Source organism: Trichosurus vulpecula, chromosome 6 (assembly GCF_011100635.1).
Source record: "Trichosurus vulpecula isolate mTriVul1 chromosome 6, mTriVul1.pri, whole genome shotgun sequence".
Taxonomy (NCBI): Eukaryota; Metazoa; Chordata; class Mammalia; order Diprotodontia; family Phalangeridae; genus Trichosurus; species Trichosurus vulpecula.
Window position 1 is genome coordinate 233,014,118 of NC_050578.1, and position 18,246 is coordinate 233,032,363.

At 37.0% G+C, this 18,246-nt stretch overlaps 1 protein-coding gene across 1 annotated transcript in view; it reads left to right on the forward strand.

Annotated features, from left to right (window-relative positions):
• The window catches only part of PRMT3 (protein arginine methyltransferase 3), a 160,746-nt gene that overhangs the window by 54,025 nt on the left and 88,475 nt on the right, over positions 1-18,246 (forward strand). The gene's annotated exons all lie outside the window — the stretch shown is intronic.

The window sequence follows — 18,246 nt, forward strand, 5'->3', positions numbered from 1 at the left end:
TCCAGTAAATTTTGTTGTAATTTCATGTTTGTTCTGTTTGTCTTTTTAAAACTGTGTTTTAATGTGTTTCATGTATGCAAAAAAATTGAGGTTTTGTTTTCTTGTCCTTTCCCTGCTGCCTCCTCCTCCCCCTCACTTTATTGGTAAGTTCACTCCATTCACATTCTGGGTTACAGTTACTAGGTGTGTGTTTTCATCCATTTAATTCCTTTGTATTGAATCTTAACCACTCTGCCACCCTTTTTAAGTCAGTACTTAAATCTTAATCTCAGTCTCTGAGATTAGTTATTTTGACTAATTTTATTGAAGTCTCTTCCTATAGGCTACTCCTGTTTCCTTGCCCAATCCTTAATTTCTTGAATTTCTTTTAGTTCTTCTCACACTTCCCTTTCTTCCTTTTTATTCATTTAGTTTTTTTTTCTTTTTATCCCTCCTCCCAGCCTAGAAGAGTACCATTTAGAATTCACCCATCTATTCCAACCTGCCCACTCTATACTTCTCACTTGACTTGCATTCATATCTAGTTTCCTTTCATAAGACTTGTTAATTTATTCTCTCTCCTTCTTTATTTCTTTACTCTGCTAGTCCTGAAAGATAGTCTCCCATTCATGGCATATACCTTTATGTGTTCCTCATTCTATCTATGTACTTCATACAAAGTAAGGCTTCCAGAAGACAAAGCTTCTCTCCCTTCTGGGTCTATTTATCACAGTGGTGCTAGATCTTACCCACTGTTCCCTCTGCCTTTCTTGTTTGTTTAATTTTTTTTTGAGGTTTCCCTTTAGCTTCACTTCTGGAAATATTAATTTTTGACAGAGGTAGTATGGTGTGGTGCCTGTTTTCCAAGTCAGCACCAACCCTACTCCATGTGTTTGCATTCAATCATTTGCCCATCCTGAAGTCTTACTTTCTTTTCACCTTCTCACTTGGGGTGGGATGTGGTTCTGAGAAACAATTACCTTGCTCAGAGAAAAATCACTCCCAAACTGCCCAGGCCCCATGAATGAAGCCTGTTCCTTCTGCTTCATGTGTGCACACTATAGCATTACCCATGGAGGATGAGACTAGTCTCTCCACTGCTCTGCCATTTTACTCTCGTTTCCTAAATCTTATAGACTAATAGCAGATATAAAGAGATTATTTCCTTTTCGTTCCTCTAACCCAGCTCAGCCGTGAATGTATCTGTCTAAGACTTCTCCATCTTTTGCTTCCTCTCTCCCCACTTTAGTGACTTCCCACTATATACTCCCTTCTGCCTCTTCTCCCACACCTAGACACACAGTTATTTAAGAGGAAAACGGGTTTTACTACATGAAATGTTAATTTTGTTTCCTTTTTCTGGATTACTTTAACTGCCTCTTTAATATTTAGCTCCTCAGTTAAGTTTGTTTCAGGTATCCTCTTTGTTTTCTTTTTGGTCTTCAGCAATCTAAGAAATTGCTTTTTAAACAACAACTTGGTGGCGATTAAAATTGTCAGTCTTACAGTAAAAGAGACTGAGGCAAAGCTGCAAGCCATTGGCACTTCATTAAAGGATCCATGTTCCCCTCTAATGAAATGGACCTTCCTCATGATTTGAGATGCCTCCTTCTTCTAGGACCTTGCACTTACAGAGTTTGATACCCAAATATGCAAAAGAGGCATAGTGAAATACAGAATCTCATTGGTTGAGACCTTGCTCTTGAGGGCCAAAAATGACATAGTAGGGGAGTCATAGGGTGGGTAAAGCATGAGGCATCTTCACTGACTTGAGTAGTCATAAGATGGTCATAAAATGGTTACCTGCTTGTGTTGGGCAAGAGAGAATGGTCCATAGGTACAAAAATAAATTGGAGGACTTTCCATGTAGTTGAGTCACCTTTGCTATGCTTGGCTTGGTCACCATGACAAGGAAAAACAAGGGCGGAGGGCCTCTAGTTAGCTTCCTTTGATTAAGCAAGTGAACTTAAAATCTGTGGCTCACAACTCTGGGGCCAAATATACAGAACTTATAATCATCACCCCTATAGAATCATATCAAATTGATTGATACTAATCGGAATAGAGTAGGGATAATTGATGAATCAACTTTCTCAACCCTGTCTAGACCCTATCTATTAAATCATGAGTCGATTTAAGTATTTTAGTCTTTCGTTGTTGTTGCTCACTGTTCTTAACTTGTGTTTCCCCTATTGCATATGTTTTCGTGTTGAATAGACTCCTTAACCTCTGCTTTTTGGGGGAGGAATAACTCAAATGTCCCTCTTTTGTTTAAAATTGATTATTTCAGTGATCAGCGTTGGAGGATATATTATGATACATGGGGGTGGGGTAGGGTGGAACAACTCTCAGTCCTTTTTAGGAGAGGCATAATTCCAATTTTTATCTGATTTCTCATCGATAATTAGTAGTCCTGGGTTATTCGATTGATTTTTCATTGATTGCTAAAAGCTTTTCTTTTGACTCCTTCAGTATTTGTTGTTTGACATTAAATTTCTGAAGCTTAACCAACACATTCCTTGGTGACAGAATCTTGGGGTTTTTCCCTGTCTATTCAGTCTTGCAGTCATAGAATTGTGTAGGATCATAGATTTAGAGGTAGATTTGATTTTAGTGGCAGTAGAATCTAACCCCCTCATTTTACAGATAGGAAACTGAGAATTTGCCTTCTGTTTCTAATATTTCTTAGTAAATTTCATATATTTTTCTTGCAGTATGATACTCAGACTTTGTTTTTATATAATAAATATAGTACTCAAAAATTGCATGTACATGATGAAACTGTCATAAACAATTGTTTTTAAAGGTGGGTGATAGAGCGTACTTGAGAGGGATGTATTTCCACTTAGAATACTGTATTTTAATTCATCCTGTTCCTCATCATATTATATTACAGAACTGTATGGCATGGATCTTAGAAGACATTCCTTCAGACTCATCTATCTTAATGAGAGAATCAGTATGACAACCATTGTTGTCATCATATTGATAGTGTCATTGCCCGTGTTTGTTTCGTATTGGTTATGCCCCTGGGTCCAGCCCACTAGGGCATTACATCAGTGACTTTTGTTCTACATGTAATTTAGTATTATGATGATGTCAAACCATATTTTAAAGTTAGTATTGAAATAATAGGGATGTAAAAGGAAAATATTTGTTTTATTCATAGAATTGATGAAAATAGAATTTAAGTTGATATATATCTGACAGGGAATCAGATGAGGCAGAAAACAGTAACTCCATATGGCTACAATATTTCATTACATTGGTTTTGGATTTTTGAACACAGTTTTTAACATTTGGAGGGTTTTTTTCCTTTTCAATTTTGCATCTTTCCTAATTAAAAGCATTAATAATTCCTGGATTTAGCCAGGAGCTTCTAAAGATTCTAGCTTTAACATAGAAATAAATCCCCAGCCTGAAGCCAGTATCATTAAGTTAGTGATCCTAATATTTATTCTTTTGTTTCTAAGAAAATATTTTAATTTCTTTACTAGGCTGCTCACTTTAGTGAAATCTTAATTGAAGCACATTTCTTTTCTTAGAGATATTTCAGCTCTATTACCAAACTCCAGGGCTGAAAGATCTGAATCATTTTTTCTGATCAATTTTGAACTAAGCAAATAGCTGTGAATTAAGTTAATAACAGCTACCATAAAATGCAAAATAATGTTAATTTAGGAATTATATTCAACTCTGTTACCTCTCGGTAACTAATCCTAAGCCAGTTTACTCTGACTCGTATCATACTTCTAGTTTAAAATAATTTATTCAATATCCTTTATGTGCTTTAGCACTTTGATAAAATTTTGTGTGGCATAGAAGAATACTGGTGGAAGTAAAACTATTTTAAATGAAAAAAATTTGCTGCCCCCTCCCCCACCCAAAATCAGTCAGCTAGCATATATTAAATGCCTATTATGTGCCAGGCACTGTGCTACTGGTGGGGATGCATAGAATATTTCTAAGCCATATTGCCATTCTTTTAACATTGATGCAGGGAAATGGGACAGGGCAGGCATTTATTAAGTACCTTCTGTGTGCCAGACACTGTACTGTTTACAAATATTTTCCCATATGATCCTCACAACAGCCTGTTGAAGTAGGTGCTATTATTATTTCTATTTTACATTTGAGGAAATGGAGACAGATAGAAGTACCTTATACCTGGTCATACAACTAGTAAGTTTTTCAGGCCAGGTTTGAACTCAGGTCTTCCTGATTTTAGGTTCATTGCTCTATCCACTTTGCCACCTAGCTGCCTTTGTGACCCAACAGCACTATATGACCCAGCTACAATGACCTTCTTGCTGTTGTTCCTCACACATGACATCTCTATTCCATGCATTTGCATTGACTGCCTCTCTAGACTAGAATGTACTCCCTCTCCTTCCAGCTCTTAATTCCTGTTTCCTTTAAGACTAATTTAAGTATCACCAGCTTTTCTGGATGCTCCCAACTGTGAATGTCTTCTCTCTCAGAATTAGCACATTTACTATTTTACATATTTTACATATGTGTTGCTTCCCCAATAGAACATAAGGTTTTAGAGGAGAGGGAATGTTTCACAGTGTGCACCATGTCTAGCACCCTGTTGTTGTTGTTGTTTGTTGTTCGTCCTTTGTTCTCAAAGAGGACCATGACGTCAGGGAGGTCATGCCACGACATGCAAGTGAATTGGATTTAAGTGAGGGAGGGCTGTGCAAAGTCACCAGACTCACTTTGTCCTCCAGAGCCACCTGGGTCCAGTGGCCAGATACAGATCAGAATGACTGGAGATGACTCTGGATGAAGTGGGAGACCTTGGCCCTTTTTAAGTTAAGATCTTTAACAGTTTGACTGAGGCAGTGCCTATTCAGTAATTAAGGCTAAGTAAGAAATGAGGCAGAGAATGGCTTCTTTTACCTAGTCAGAAAAAAAAAAGATCAATTTGGGAAAGGAAGACCCTCAGGGTAGGATGATTGTGGGGGCAGTATGCTGAAGGATATGTTTTAGGCCTTTGTCATTGTTCACTAAGATGTTAAGCTCTGTAGTTCCTCTTCACATAAAATGATATTAAGGGTGCATTTGTGGGTATTTTGAGGCTAATTTGAGAATTATCTTGGCCAAATGCCAAATTGAGCCATCCAGGCAGATGGGGAAATATCATTCATAGCATAGCATATAAACCTTTGGCACCACCAATAGGATACTTTAGCTGAGCTGATTTTCTGAGCAGCAGATGGTACAAACTGGTGCAAATCTATTTAGAACTGGAACCAAGTGTACTTTCTAAAATACATCTAGTGTTTTTAAGTTGCCTTCTTAGATTGATTTGGGTATTAGTCAATTGGTGAGTGCGTTTTTCATATCCAGAACATTCTACGAACCAGCACTTAAAAAACATATAAAGTGTCTTTTTTCTTTGAAAGTATGAAAATTGTAGTGAAACAGGGTAATTTAGAATGTTCAATTCTTAGACACCCTGTTTTCATTTTTCCATTGTTAAATAGTATTTTAAATTAGAAAGAAAAAAGCATACTTTATTATTGGACACAGATGTTTAATGGATGTGAAATTCATTGTAGCAGTGATAGACATTATATCTTCCATGATATATATCCATTTTATACTGCCATGGTCCACTAATCATACCATAGCTTGCTGCAGATAAATGCTTTGTCTACAGCTGTTTACAAACTTTGCTTATTGTTTCTGAGAGTATTTTATTTCAATAAGAATTAGATTTTATAAGCAAATCATGTTTGATAGCTTCTCATTTAGTAGTTTATTATTTGGATTTCAATCTTTTAAGAATATCTGGCTTCATCAACACCTTTTATATCAGGTTTTCTGTTTATAACAGCAGCTCTCATTTTTTAAAAAATGTTTTTGCTTGATGATGTATTTTTTCAGATCACAATTTCCCTTAATACCTTTCTCCTCCCTCTACTTGAGAGCTAACCCTCATAACAAATAGTATTTTTAAAGGCAAAAAATGAAAAAGAAAAGTAAAAGGAAAAAAGTCAGCATAAGTGATCAGTACCTCAAAAAGTCTGAAAATATATGCAGTGTACAACACTTGTGGATCTCCCCCACCTCTGCAAAGGGTAAGTGGGAGAATCTTCTCACATCTTTTCTTTTCAAAACTATGATTCTGCTTTGTAATTTTATGTCATTCACTTTTGATTTTGGGGAAGCGAGGTTCTTTGCATTTAAATTTTATATAATGTTTTCTTGCCTCTGCTTCACTCTACATCATTTTAAGTAAATTTTCCCGTGCTTCTTGGTGTTCTTCACATTCGTCATTGCTCACAGCACGGTGATATTCCATTACTTTCACATGCCACATTTTCTTACCCAATTGATGGGCATCTACTTTGTTTTCAGTTCTTTTCCAACACAAAAAGTATGACAACTCCCATTTATATGCATTTTGTTACCAAAGACCTTTACTCACAATAATCCTGTGAGGTGGTTGTTGAATTAGTTATAGTCTCTATTCTGTAGATGAGAAAATCAATGTTAAATTTTCAAACGCTATTTACATGTATTGCTCCGAGCACTACAGAAAGCTTCAGGAAAATCTCAGTAACTCAGAAGAGCTTGTTCTGACTGTTCCTCATGGAGAAAAGAGGGGAAGCAATCCAGATGGTGCTCTAGGGATATTTGAGGAGGCAAAGAACCATTTTATCTGGAGGGAGGAACAGGCAAGCCTTCTCTGAGGAAGTGTCTTCTGAGTGACCTCCAAAAGAAAGTGAAGATTCTGAAAGGCACAGGTGGAATGTCAGGCTCCGTGGACAACTGATAGTCTGGTTTGACTGCAGTGTGGATTGAATAAAAGGAAGTAATGGGAGTAAGACTGAAAAAGGACCTAGAGCGAGCTGGTGAAGTCTAGTTGTGAGCTTGGAGTTTGTCCTGAAGAGAATAGTCATTGAACCTTTTTACATAAGAGTCAGATCTTTGCTTTAGGAATGTTTTTAGCAAGTTTGTGAAGGATGGGTCAGAGAAGAGGAGGATCAGTAATGAAGACCATTAAAATAGCTGATGCAGGTGGTATTGAGGTCTGATCTGAAATAGGGTGGAGAGGAAGGGACGTGTGGAAGGTTGTAGAGGCAAAGTTGGTAGATCTTTACAATTGATCCCTGTAGTTGTTAGTGCTTTCTCTTTCCTTCAGTTTTGTGTTTATTGTTGTTGTTCACTTGTTTCAGTTGTGTCCAACTCTTTGTGACCCATTTTGGGTTTTCATGGCAAAGATATTGGTATGGTTCGCCATCTCCTTCTCTAGCTCATGTTACAGATGAGGAACTGAAGCAAAAAAGGTTAAGTGACTTGCCCAGGGTCACACAGCTAGTAAGTGTGTGAGGCCAGATTTGAACTCAGGAAGATGAATCTTCGTGACTCCAGGCCTGCTCCAAATAGAATGTAAGCTAATGAGTACAGGGACTATTTTTTGTCTTTTATCATCCTCCATATTCACCACAGTGCATTTAACTTAGTAAGCTCTTAAGAATTTTTTTTTCCAATTGAATTTAATTGTTGAAGACGAAGGAGTGATTAAAAAGTATAAAATTAAGAAAGATCAATATTAAGAATAGGGCTGGCCCTGGGTGGGGAGTTGGGGCGGTGGGAGGGAGGAGGGAGGAAGGGACATTAGATTTATCCATTAGTAGGTAATTAGCATCATTTAAGAAAATAGTTTTTGTAGAATGGTGAAGATGGAAATCACAATTCTAAGGCCCAAGTAGTCACTGAGGACTGAGATTGAGACAGTTAATATAGAATATATTTTCTAGATGTTTGATAATGAAAGAGAAAGAAAAAAAGGATAGTATAGGAAATTGACATTTGCGAGAGTTTTTGGTGGTGAGATAATTACATTTGTATAACTCCCTTAGGGGAGGGTATATATCATAAGATTAGGTTTAGGGATTATCTAAACTTTGCTAGTCCACCTCATTCAGGGCTACAGAAATGGAACTGTATTTTGATTTTTGCTAGAACAAAAAATCATGTTCATCGTTTAATGGCCTGTCTTAGAAAAATTGAACCCTTTACTCCAAGTGAATCCCGGTGGTATGAGACTGCCATCTACTGGCAACAAAGACAGTTGCAGACATTGAGAATATCCCCTTTTCCTCATTCTGCTTTCCAGCTTGATTTCTGGGAACTTATTGCTGGGAAAAAATCAGACTATTTTTATATTTCTTTGAATGTGAAAGAAATATTTTCTTGAAAAATATTTTTATTAGAATATTCAGTAGCCTTATTATTTAGAAATAAAAATTAGAACTCACTATAGTGTAATTGATTTTGACATTTTAGAAATACGTTATTTAGCTGTATGTAATTATTCAAAACTCCCTAGATAATTGTGGACAATTAAAAGGGTTTTCTTTTGGTTTTGTTTTTTTTGCATATATATATGTATATATATGTATATATACACATATCTGTTGTATATATAATTCTAATTTTGGAATTGAAATGAACCTCCAAGGCCATCTAGTCCAACTCATATTAAAAGTGATTCCCCCAACAAAATAACCTGAAATTTATTATACGTTACTTCCCTTTCTGTAGTCTATAGTTCAGCTAAACTGATATTCTCACTGTTTGTCAAATAGGGTATTTCTTCCATTACCCATATTATACATTTGTTCTAGCTGCCTTGCATGCCTGGAATGTATTCCTTCCTCACTTTGGCCTCTCAAAAGCCCTACCTTCCTTCAAAATTTAGCCATGTCCCACCTTTTACACGAAGCTTTCCTGATCTTTTTAGCTGCTAGAATCTCGCCTTTCTCCCTCTACTTTGGGACCTCTAACTCTGATTTGTTTGTTTGTTCCTCACCATGACCTCTGAGGCCTGAACCCTTCCATTTCTTTTCTGTACCATCCCCTGTACTAGCAGTGCCCTACTTTCTTTCCCATCTTGACCCCTTAATGAACCAGTTCAATTCTAGACTCTTCTTAACACTTGAGTGCCTTGCCTCATTCTGTTACCAATCATGCCCTTCCAGTCTTCAGTTTTTGTTTCTACTTCCATACTGCTAAGTGGAGGTGTAGAAAATCACCAAACCATGCTGACTGGGTCCATTACGAATTTAACATCATCCCAAGTGAGCCCTCACTGCAGGAAGGCAATTCTTTTAAACCTTTTTGAGTTACTCTCCCACTCACCACAGCAGCTTTTCCAACCCCTTTAAAACCTTCCACAGCTCATCCTCCCTTTATGTTCTCAGCCAACCCTGACTGTGAAGAGGCAGTCCAAGGAGCTGGCCACCTCAGGTATCAGCACTATATCTGCTTGTATCTGATGACAGAGAAGAAATGTAGAGAACCTCAGCTCTCCCACACACTGCAACAAAGAACAAAAGATGAACCCAAATGAAACTGTACTGGAATGGAAGTAAGCACCTCCATCCAATCCAGAAATAAAAAGATATGCAGAAGTCAGCAATGGCTAAGAGAAGCTAGCCCATACCCTGGTAAATAGAGTTAAAGTCTTTGAGCATAGGGAGAGGTAGGGGGACTGCATCAGAGCTTAGGAAGAGGGGGCTACCTCAGAGTAAACTGGAAACAATAACAATTAAGAGGTACTGTGGGTAAAGAGAAACAGAAGAGACAAACTCATACAAAAATATTGCAAACAGCTGGAAAGAGTTCACATACAAAAGAACCAGAGTTGGAATTATACAGGATTATGCTGCAGCTGCATTAAAGGAGAGAGAAGGTTGGAATATGTTCCAAAAGGCTTGAAATAAACACTTGCAACCAAAAACAGCGTGCCCTGCAAAATTGAATATAAAACTTCAAGGTAAAAAAAGGACTTCTAAATGAATTTTTAAAATTAAATTTTAAATTTTAAAAATAGGATTTTTAAGCATCCCTGATGAAAAGACTAGAGTTCATAGTCGAAAGAAGGAAAATTATATACACATGTACATATAGGTACAGAAATCCATTTTTTTTTTTGATAAGAAAATAGGAAGAAAAGTAGAGAAGGGGACAGGGGAAAGTAGAGGGAGGGTAAATTTAGGGATCAGTCCTAAGTCTAAGGATATAAAAAATATTTATGTATCCTTTTGAGTTGGAAAAGGATGGGAATCTGGGGGAGGGTGCCCATAAATTAGAGAATGAACAAGTTGTTGTTTATAAATGTGATGTCTTACTACTGTGCAGAACTCTTACTGGCATGACCAACCAAGATTCCAGAGGACTAATGATGAAACATATTACCCATTTCATGATATTGACTGAGGATAGAGAATGAGACAAAAATTTTTTTTGGACTTGACTAATGTGGATGTTTGTTTTGTTTGACTATACATGTTCATGATGAGTTTTGTTTTTCTTGTTGTATCAGTGGCGAGATAGAGGTGAGAAGGTGGATCTTGGCTGATTAAAACAGATAAAGCTTTTTTAAAAAGCCAAGACCAGAGTACAGTGAAACCTATAAAATGCAAACACAGGAGACAAGAGAAACCTCGAAGGGCAACTAGGTGGTGCAGTGAGTAGAGAACCAGCCCTGGAGTTAGGAGGACCTGAGTTCAGATATGGCCTCAGATACTTGACACTTATTAGCTGTGTGGCCCTGGGCAAGTTGCTTATCCCCAGTTGCCTCTCAAAAAAGAAAAAAAAATAGAAACCTAGAAAGGTAAATACATATAATCAATTGGAAGGGACCAAACAATGATAAGCTGCTTTTTAAAATTTTTTTTTAATATTCTTTAATCATTAATAAAAATCTCTTTTTCTTCCCTCCCAATTTTATGCCCACTGGAAAATAAAAATCAAGACCCTTGTAGCAAATTTGTATAGTTAATATGTGTATATATATATATATATATATAAAGTATATATGTATATAAAGTAAAATATATAATATAGTTAAAGTAAGATATGTATAGTTAAACCAAACAAATCCCCACATTGGCTGTATCCAAAAACTGTCTCTCATTTTACATTCTGAGTCCATCACTTCTCTGTCAGGAGGTGGACAGTATACTTCTTAAATGGTCCTTTGGATCATGGTCATTAATTGCTTATATTCTAATGGGGGGGGAAATAGCGTGCTGTAATTTCACAAGTTGACCTGCCCATGTGTGTTTGGTAGTGGAGGGATGGAGATCTCTTGCTACAACCTAACATTTGGCAGTTGGAGGCAGAATCTGATTGTTCTTGATGAAAGGTAGTAATGGCAGTGGGGTTGAGGCATAAGTCCAGTTCATCACACCTAGGGATTTCCTTCCCTTGTTGACTCCAGTTAGAAAATCAACTGTAAAGGAAATTTATCTTTATGGGGCTAGCTATAGTGAACTCCCCATCTTAACCATGTGAAAAGAGACAAAGAACAGTTCCCTTGCAGGGTGTTTAACTGTCATGGCAAAATCAGTTCTGTGAATTCTCCCAAACAGTGGAACTCTGCAGTTTTGACTATTCCCTCAGTAACCATTATCAGTGCATCAGTAAAGGAGCATTTATTACTGTGTGATAGCTACTGTATACAGAAGGGCACAATGCATTTCCTGCTTATGAGAAGCTCTCATTCTAATGGGAAAATATATAAATTAATCTGTAAAGGGAAGGCATTAGTAGCTTCAGGGAGGGAGGGGGGAAATGAACATAGACACACACACATACACACAGCCTGCCTAAGATTGGATTTGAACTGAGCCTTGAAGGAAGTCAGGGAAACTGAGGCAGGAATGAGGAGGAAGCTCACTCCAGGCGTGGGGAACAGCAAAGGCACAGAGATGTATGATGGCTTGTCACGTTGAAGGACCTGCTTAGTGAGGTGGATCACTGGATCACAGGATGTGTGGAAAGGGGAGTAAGAGGCAAGGAGCTTGGAAAGGTAGGAAGGGGCCAAGATTAAGCATTTTACATGCCAAATAGACAACTTTATATTCTATTTTGGAGGTAATTGAGTCTAATGATTCAGTCATTGGAGCTCATCCAATAGAGATTGACAGTCAGAGTTATGATTTAGAAAAGTCACATTGGCATCCAAAGAGAAGATGCATGGAAGTGGGGAGAGACTTGAAACAGACCAGTTAAGGCTGTTACAGTAATTCAGGCAAGAAGTCATGAGGGTCTGGACTAGGATGGTATCTCTATGAGGGAAGAGAAGGGGCCATATGTGAGATGTGTTGTGAAAACAGAAACAACATTTGGTGGCAGTGTTTTAGATTTGTGAAGTTATTAAGAGTTTACTGAGTAGGTGAGGGACATAGTCAGAGCTACACTTGAGGAAAATTACTTTGGCATCTTGACTGGAGGATAGATTGAATTAAGGAGAATTGCGTCAGGGAGATCAACGAGCCGGCTGTTGCCGTGGTCCAGGTGTAAGGTGATGAGGATCTGTGCCAGGGAGGCAACGGTGCCAGAGGAGAGGAGGCTTAAAAAGAAGGATTGTTAAGGTAGAATCAACAGGACATGGCAACCTTGCATATGTTAAGGATGACACCTAGTTTGTAAGTCTGGGTGACCAGAAGAATGGTGGCACAATGAACAGTAATAGGAAAGTTCAGAAGAGAGGAGGGCTTGGGGGAAAAATCCTTAGTATGGATCAACCTCATGGGACAACCTCGAACCTCTGGGAGCTGATGAGATTTGAGACAGTATAGGAAAAAAAAGGAACACTCTTGTTAGGAAGATGTCACATGGATGAAGAATTAACAAAGGAAGTGGAGAAATGGTGTTTAGGCAAATAGGAGAACCAGGAGAGAACTGTGTCATGAAAACCTATAGAGGAGAGAGTATGGAGAAGATGACTTTTAACACATCATGGAGTTGTTATTTAAACTTCTCTTATAGTCTTATGATTTCCTTGATTGTGAAAACCTCACCCTCTGACTCCCCATGGAGGAAGTTACCTTCTAGGAAATAGTAATAGGGTAAACCCGAAGCTTTCTTACCCCCACCAACATTTCCCAAATCTCATCCCCAGACCCACTCTGTTTTTCATCCCTTAAAACCCTAATCTTGTCAGGATTCAACACATTCTCCAGTGGGAGCTCCTGGTCAGCAGAGTACTTCCCATTGGTAGTCTATTGATCTAAAGAGGTGTTTATCTCTCTCTCTCTAAATAGTCACTGTACAAAAACATTTTACTTTCATTTGCTTTATGCTGTTGATCCAGCTTTTCAAAAACCATTAGCAAGAGCCTGGGGATACTGATTCTTGGAATAGTCTGTCCTGCTATAACGTGAGATATAGGTTCCTTTTCAAAATCTCCATGAAAACCATAAGTTTTATAGGAAAAATTGTGTGGGGGAACTACATTAAAAAACTTAGTGATACATTTAAAAAAAAGGTAGGAACCTAATAAAAATGGTAACTTAGTTTTATATGTGTTGAATGGTTAATAAATAGTGGTGGCAGTTGAGGCTATGGGCAAGAGGATGGCCTCAGCTGCTTGCAGCGGCAGCTTGGAGTTTCAGGGGCTTCAGCCCTGGGAGAAGGAAGGAGACAAAGTATGTGGACCAGCTCTCCTCTGCAAACCATCACTCTGAGTGTACTGGAAGATATACAATAAATATGCAACTTTATCTTGGTAAAGACCTGACATTGCTTGTGAAAGAAGGCATTAGAAGGACTGCAGCTTGTGAGATATTGTGAAGTGGGGCAGTTCCCTGCATTCTCTCTGTTTCTTATGGGTGAGATGTTGTATAAGCAAACTTGAAATTCACATTTTTCATTTTACATTTTCACATTCACAAATTCTTATTTTCAAAGCAAGTTTTACGGCAGAACTGACTGTACATTTTCTTCCCCTGTCAAGCTCCTTAAGCACATTGGCCTACTCCTACAGGTCAGCGATGGCTCCCTCCTTATCTCACTGACAGGGCTTTCCATTCGAGCCTAACATTGTTGTAGCCACAGAGTTCCTTTCTCCTGTATCTGGTCTCCTAGTCCCCCAAAGCTCCCCTTTTTTCGCATCTCCCTCCTCATTTCAGCCATGAGAACCACAAAGTGATTGTGCTCCAGACTTGCCAAATATCTGAGGGCAGGTCTTACTTAATGTCAGTCTAATGATTCTGGTCTGACACCATCTACTAGCTCTTCTTATTCTAAAACTTCATAAACCATCCCTTTTAAAATCATTTCTAGAATTTTACCAGGAATTAAATTGCCAAGCCCATGGATTATAATTTTAAATGCACATATTTTATTTTCTAAAAATTTGGGCAGTATTTCCTCATCTCCAATTCTATGCCTTCCCTCTGGTTTTGAGATTGCCCAGAGAACCAGGCACCAGTTTAGCAGCCCTATCTAAATAACCTTTCAGTGGCTGGTGATGGAAACTTGAAGTTACTGAGGGAGTGGGCAACTCTTACTATTTCCTTTCTTGAGTTAACTTCCTTGTTAACAGTTATTCAATCCTTACCCATCTGGAGATTGTTCTCCTTTGTAGAGAGAACAGAAGTATATAATAAAGGAATTTCTTGCTATCACCTGCAACTTATATCTCTCTACCTATTGCCAGGAATAAATTGAGTGTATATGGAGGATTGGTGTTTGCATATAGAATCTCAAAGGGAAAGAAGGTGAGTGTTATTGGTGCTTGAATGTAAGTAGGTAGATTATCAAAGACAATTTTGTATTTGATAAGTTTTGATTTTTTTACCTCAAAAACTTCTAATTCTGTTTTGAAGTGATGATATAGTCACCATGTAAACTCAGAGTCCTGTGAACATGTCTGGATGTGTTTGATTTGCGTTTTTAATAGCTCATATCACATTTCAGCTATTAAACCTTCCTTTTAGGTTTATTCTCCATCTATTTACTTAAATTCACAGTAGGGTATGAATACAAATAGAATCAGTTTTTTTTTAAGGTATTTGAGCATGAAATGCATATAATAAATTGTTTCCTTTATGTGTTTCTGAATTAATTCTGACATAATAGAGTCTCTAAGTCAAGTAACATGACATACAGCTTTAGTCGTGCCTTCCAAAATGTGAGCTGTGGCAGATTTTATTGGAAGTTTCCTTAACTCTATAATTGAAACAATTTTCTTCATAGCATGAGTATGTCATAACTCTGCTTTTCATTTTCTTTTTCTAAATTTTATATTGTGTGCTAGAGCTAGAGGATAAAGGACTTCCATCTTTAGCCAAAAACTACTTGGTCCCTTAACCAATTATTGATGCTTTTCCCTCTCTCTCCCTTTTTTCAAACCTTTTTCATGATTCCCTTCCACCAAACCATTCCTATCAGGGACTGTGGCACAAAGAAACATATAATGTAGTCCTTTACTTCCAAGAGCTTAAAATCTATTGAGGATAAAAGCACCCATAGAACTGTAGTGTCAGGCAGTACACAAATGACATAGCTAATAATGGGTAGAAGAGAAAGTCCAGATCAATTCTAAATGGAGATAATATAGGATAATCTCATAGAAAAGGTAGAATTTGAGCTGAGCGTTGAATAAAATAATTATTGGGGGCTGGAATAGGTCTTTCAAGCAACGGAAATGGCAGGAATAAAGGCACAGAGGCAAGAAAGTACAACATTTGTCTGCAAAAATGTAAGTTGAGGCTAACCAGTTGGGGGATTAGAGGTTGTTTTTGTGTATTTGTTTTTAATGGTTGGTGGTAAAGCTATAAATCAGTTTCAAAAAATATTAGGTACCTGTTAGGTACAGAGGACAGTGCTAAGCACTAGGAGAGATATAGATAATAAAGAGTTTATAAGACAGCCCCTGACCTGATGAAGTTCATAAAGTAGTAATTTTTGAGCCAAGAAATGACAGAGTTCAGAAAGATAAATGGCATTTTGCAAAATGGAATGGAAAAGGCACATGCTAGAGCATAGGTTTTTAAAATAGGGCCCATGAACTTTTTTCTCTAATATTTCGAGAATTGTATTTTTATGTAATTGGTTTCCTTTGTAATTCTTTGTATTTTAGTTTATGTATTTAGAAACATTATTCTGAAAAGGGGTCTGTGGGCTTCACCAGACTTACAAAAAGGTCTATAACAGAAAAAATGGTTAAGAACCCCTGTACTGGAGGAAAGCATATGAGAAGTAGGAGGTTGTTGCATATAGGAATGAGTGATTAGATCTTCTGTGCAGGTATTACCAGTAGGAATATGAAAGAAGAATAGATCAGGACTTAGTAATGGATTAGATATTTGGGTCTGGGAGAAGAAAGAATAAACTGTAATTCTCTCAGTTCCTAGCTTGATTGGAATTGGCCAGGGTTATAAGGTTTAAAATGCTTTTCCCAATCCCCTGCTATACTTTTTATTTTTTTTTTTCCATTTCACACTGTTTACTTTTTTTGAAAAACTGTATGGCATATATATATATATACATACACATACATACACATACATACATATACATATACACACACACACATATACACACACATTCACACACACACACACACATATATATATAGTCATATGAAAAAAATGCTCTAAATCATTATTGATTAGAGAAATGCAAATTAACACAAGTATATTGAAACAACTTGAGATGTCGTCTCACACGTATCAGATTGGCTGAAATGATAGAAGAGGAAAATGACAAGTGTTGGAGAGAATGTGGAAAAATTGGGACATTAATACACTGTTAGTGGGTCTGTGAATTGGTCTGCCCATTTTGGAGAACAATCTGAAATTATGCTCAGAAAGTTATAAAATTGGCTATACCCTTTGACCCAGTAATACCACTATTAGGTCTGCTTCCCAAAGTGATCAGGGTAAAAGGAAAAGAACCTATATGTTGTCAAGTATTTATAGCAGCTCTCTTTGTGGTGACAAAGAACTGGAAATTGAGGAGATGCCCATGAATTGGGGAATGGCTAAACAAGTTGTGGTAAATGATTGTGTTGGAATATTACTGCACGGTAGGAAATGATGAGCAGGTTGAATTTAGAAAATCATGGAAAGACTTGCATGAAATAATGAAAAGTGAGGTGAGCAGAACCAAGAGAATGTAGTATACAGCAACAGCAGCATCATTTGAAGAATAATCACGAACAACCAAGTTGTTCTGAGTATTATCAAAACTCAAATCAACTATAAAGGACCTATAAAGCAAGATACTATCTACCTCCAGAGAAAGCACTTATTATTAGAAGTATGCGTAGTGTGATTTTTACATATATTTATTAATCTGCATCAAATAGTGGCCTTCTCTAGTGCCAGGTGGGGAGGGAAGGATAGAGACAGTTTGGAACCTAAAATGTAAACAAAAATAATTTTAAAAATAAATAAAAATTTAGAACAGCAAAAACCTATGTAATAAATACTATTCATTGTTTTCAAAGCTACTTTCCTTTTCTGTGCTTCTTTCTGAGTTTTCTTTTGTTCTCTGCTGTGCGTTTAAATTTTTTTCATTCTTCCTAACCTGCTCTAGAGAAGGCCACCAGTAGATGCTCATGTCTATGCAAAACTATACTATGCATAGTTCTCTTTATCTGTTCTTTCTCTGGAGGTGAATAACATCGTCCTTCATAGGTTCTTTTGTAGTTGATTTGAATATTTGTGATCTTAAAAATGACTTAGTTGTTCACAATTGTTCTTAGAAAATACTGCTGTTACCATATACAGTGCTTTCTTTGTTCTATTCTTTCATTCTTCATTATTTCATACAAGTCTTTCCATATTTTTCTAAAGTCAGCCAGCTCAATATTTCTTATTACACAATAGTATTCCATTAAAATTATATACCACAACTTGTTTAGCCATGCACCAGTTGATGAATATCCCCTCAATTTCCAGTTCTTTGCCACCACAAAGAGAGTTGCTATAAATATCTTAGAACACATAAGGTTTTTTGTTTTTTTTTTCCCTTATTCCTTAATCACCTTGGGATACAGACCTAATAGTAGCATTGCTGAGTCAAAGGGTATACATGGTTTTATAATTCTTTGGACATAATTCTAGATTGCTATCCAAAAATGGTTGGATTAGTCTACAGTTCCACCAACAGTGAATGTGTCCTAATTTTTATACATCCCCTCCAAATTTGTTGCCCTCCCCTTCAATCATTTTTGCCAATCTAATAAATGAAAAATTATATCTCAAGATTGTTTTAATTTGCATTTCTCTAATCAATAATGATTTAGAACATTTTTTCATAAGACTATATATAGTTTTGATTCCTCTATCAAAAAACTGCTTGTTCATATCCTTTAACTCATTCTTATAAATTTGACAAGTACTCTAAGCATTTGAGATGAGACTTTTATCCGAAAAACTGTCTAAAATTCCACCCCCCTCCAATTTTCTGCTTTCTTTTTTTTTAATTTATTTATTTAACACATTT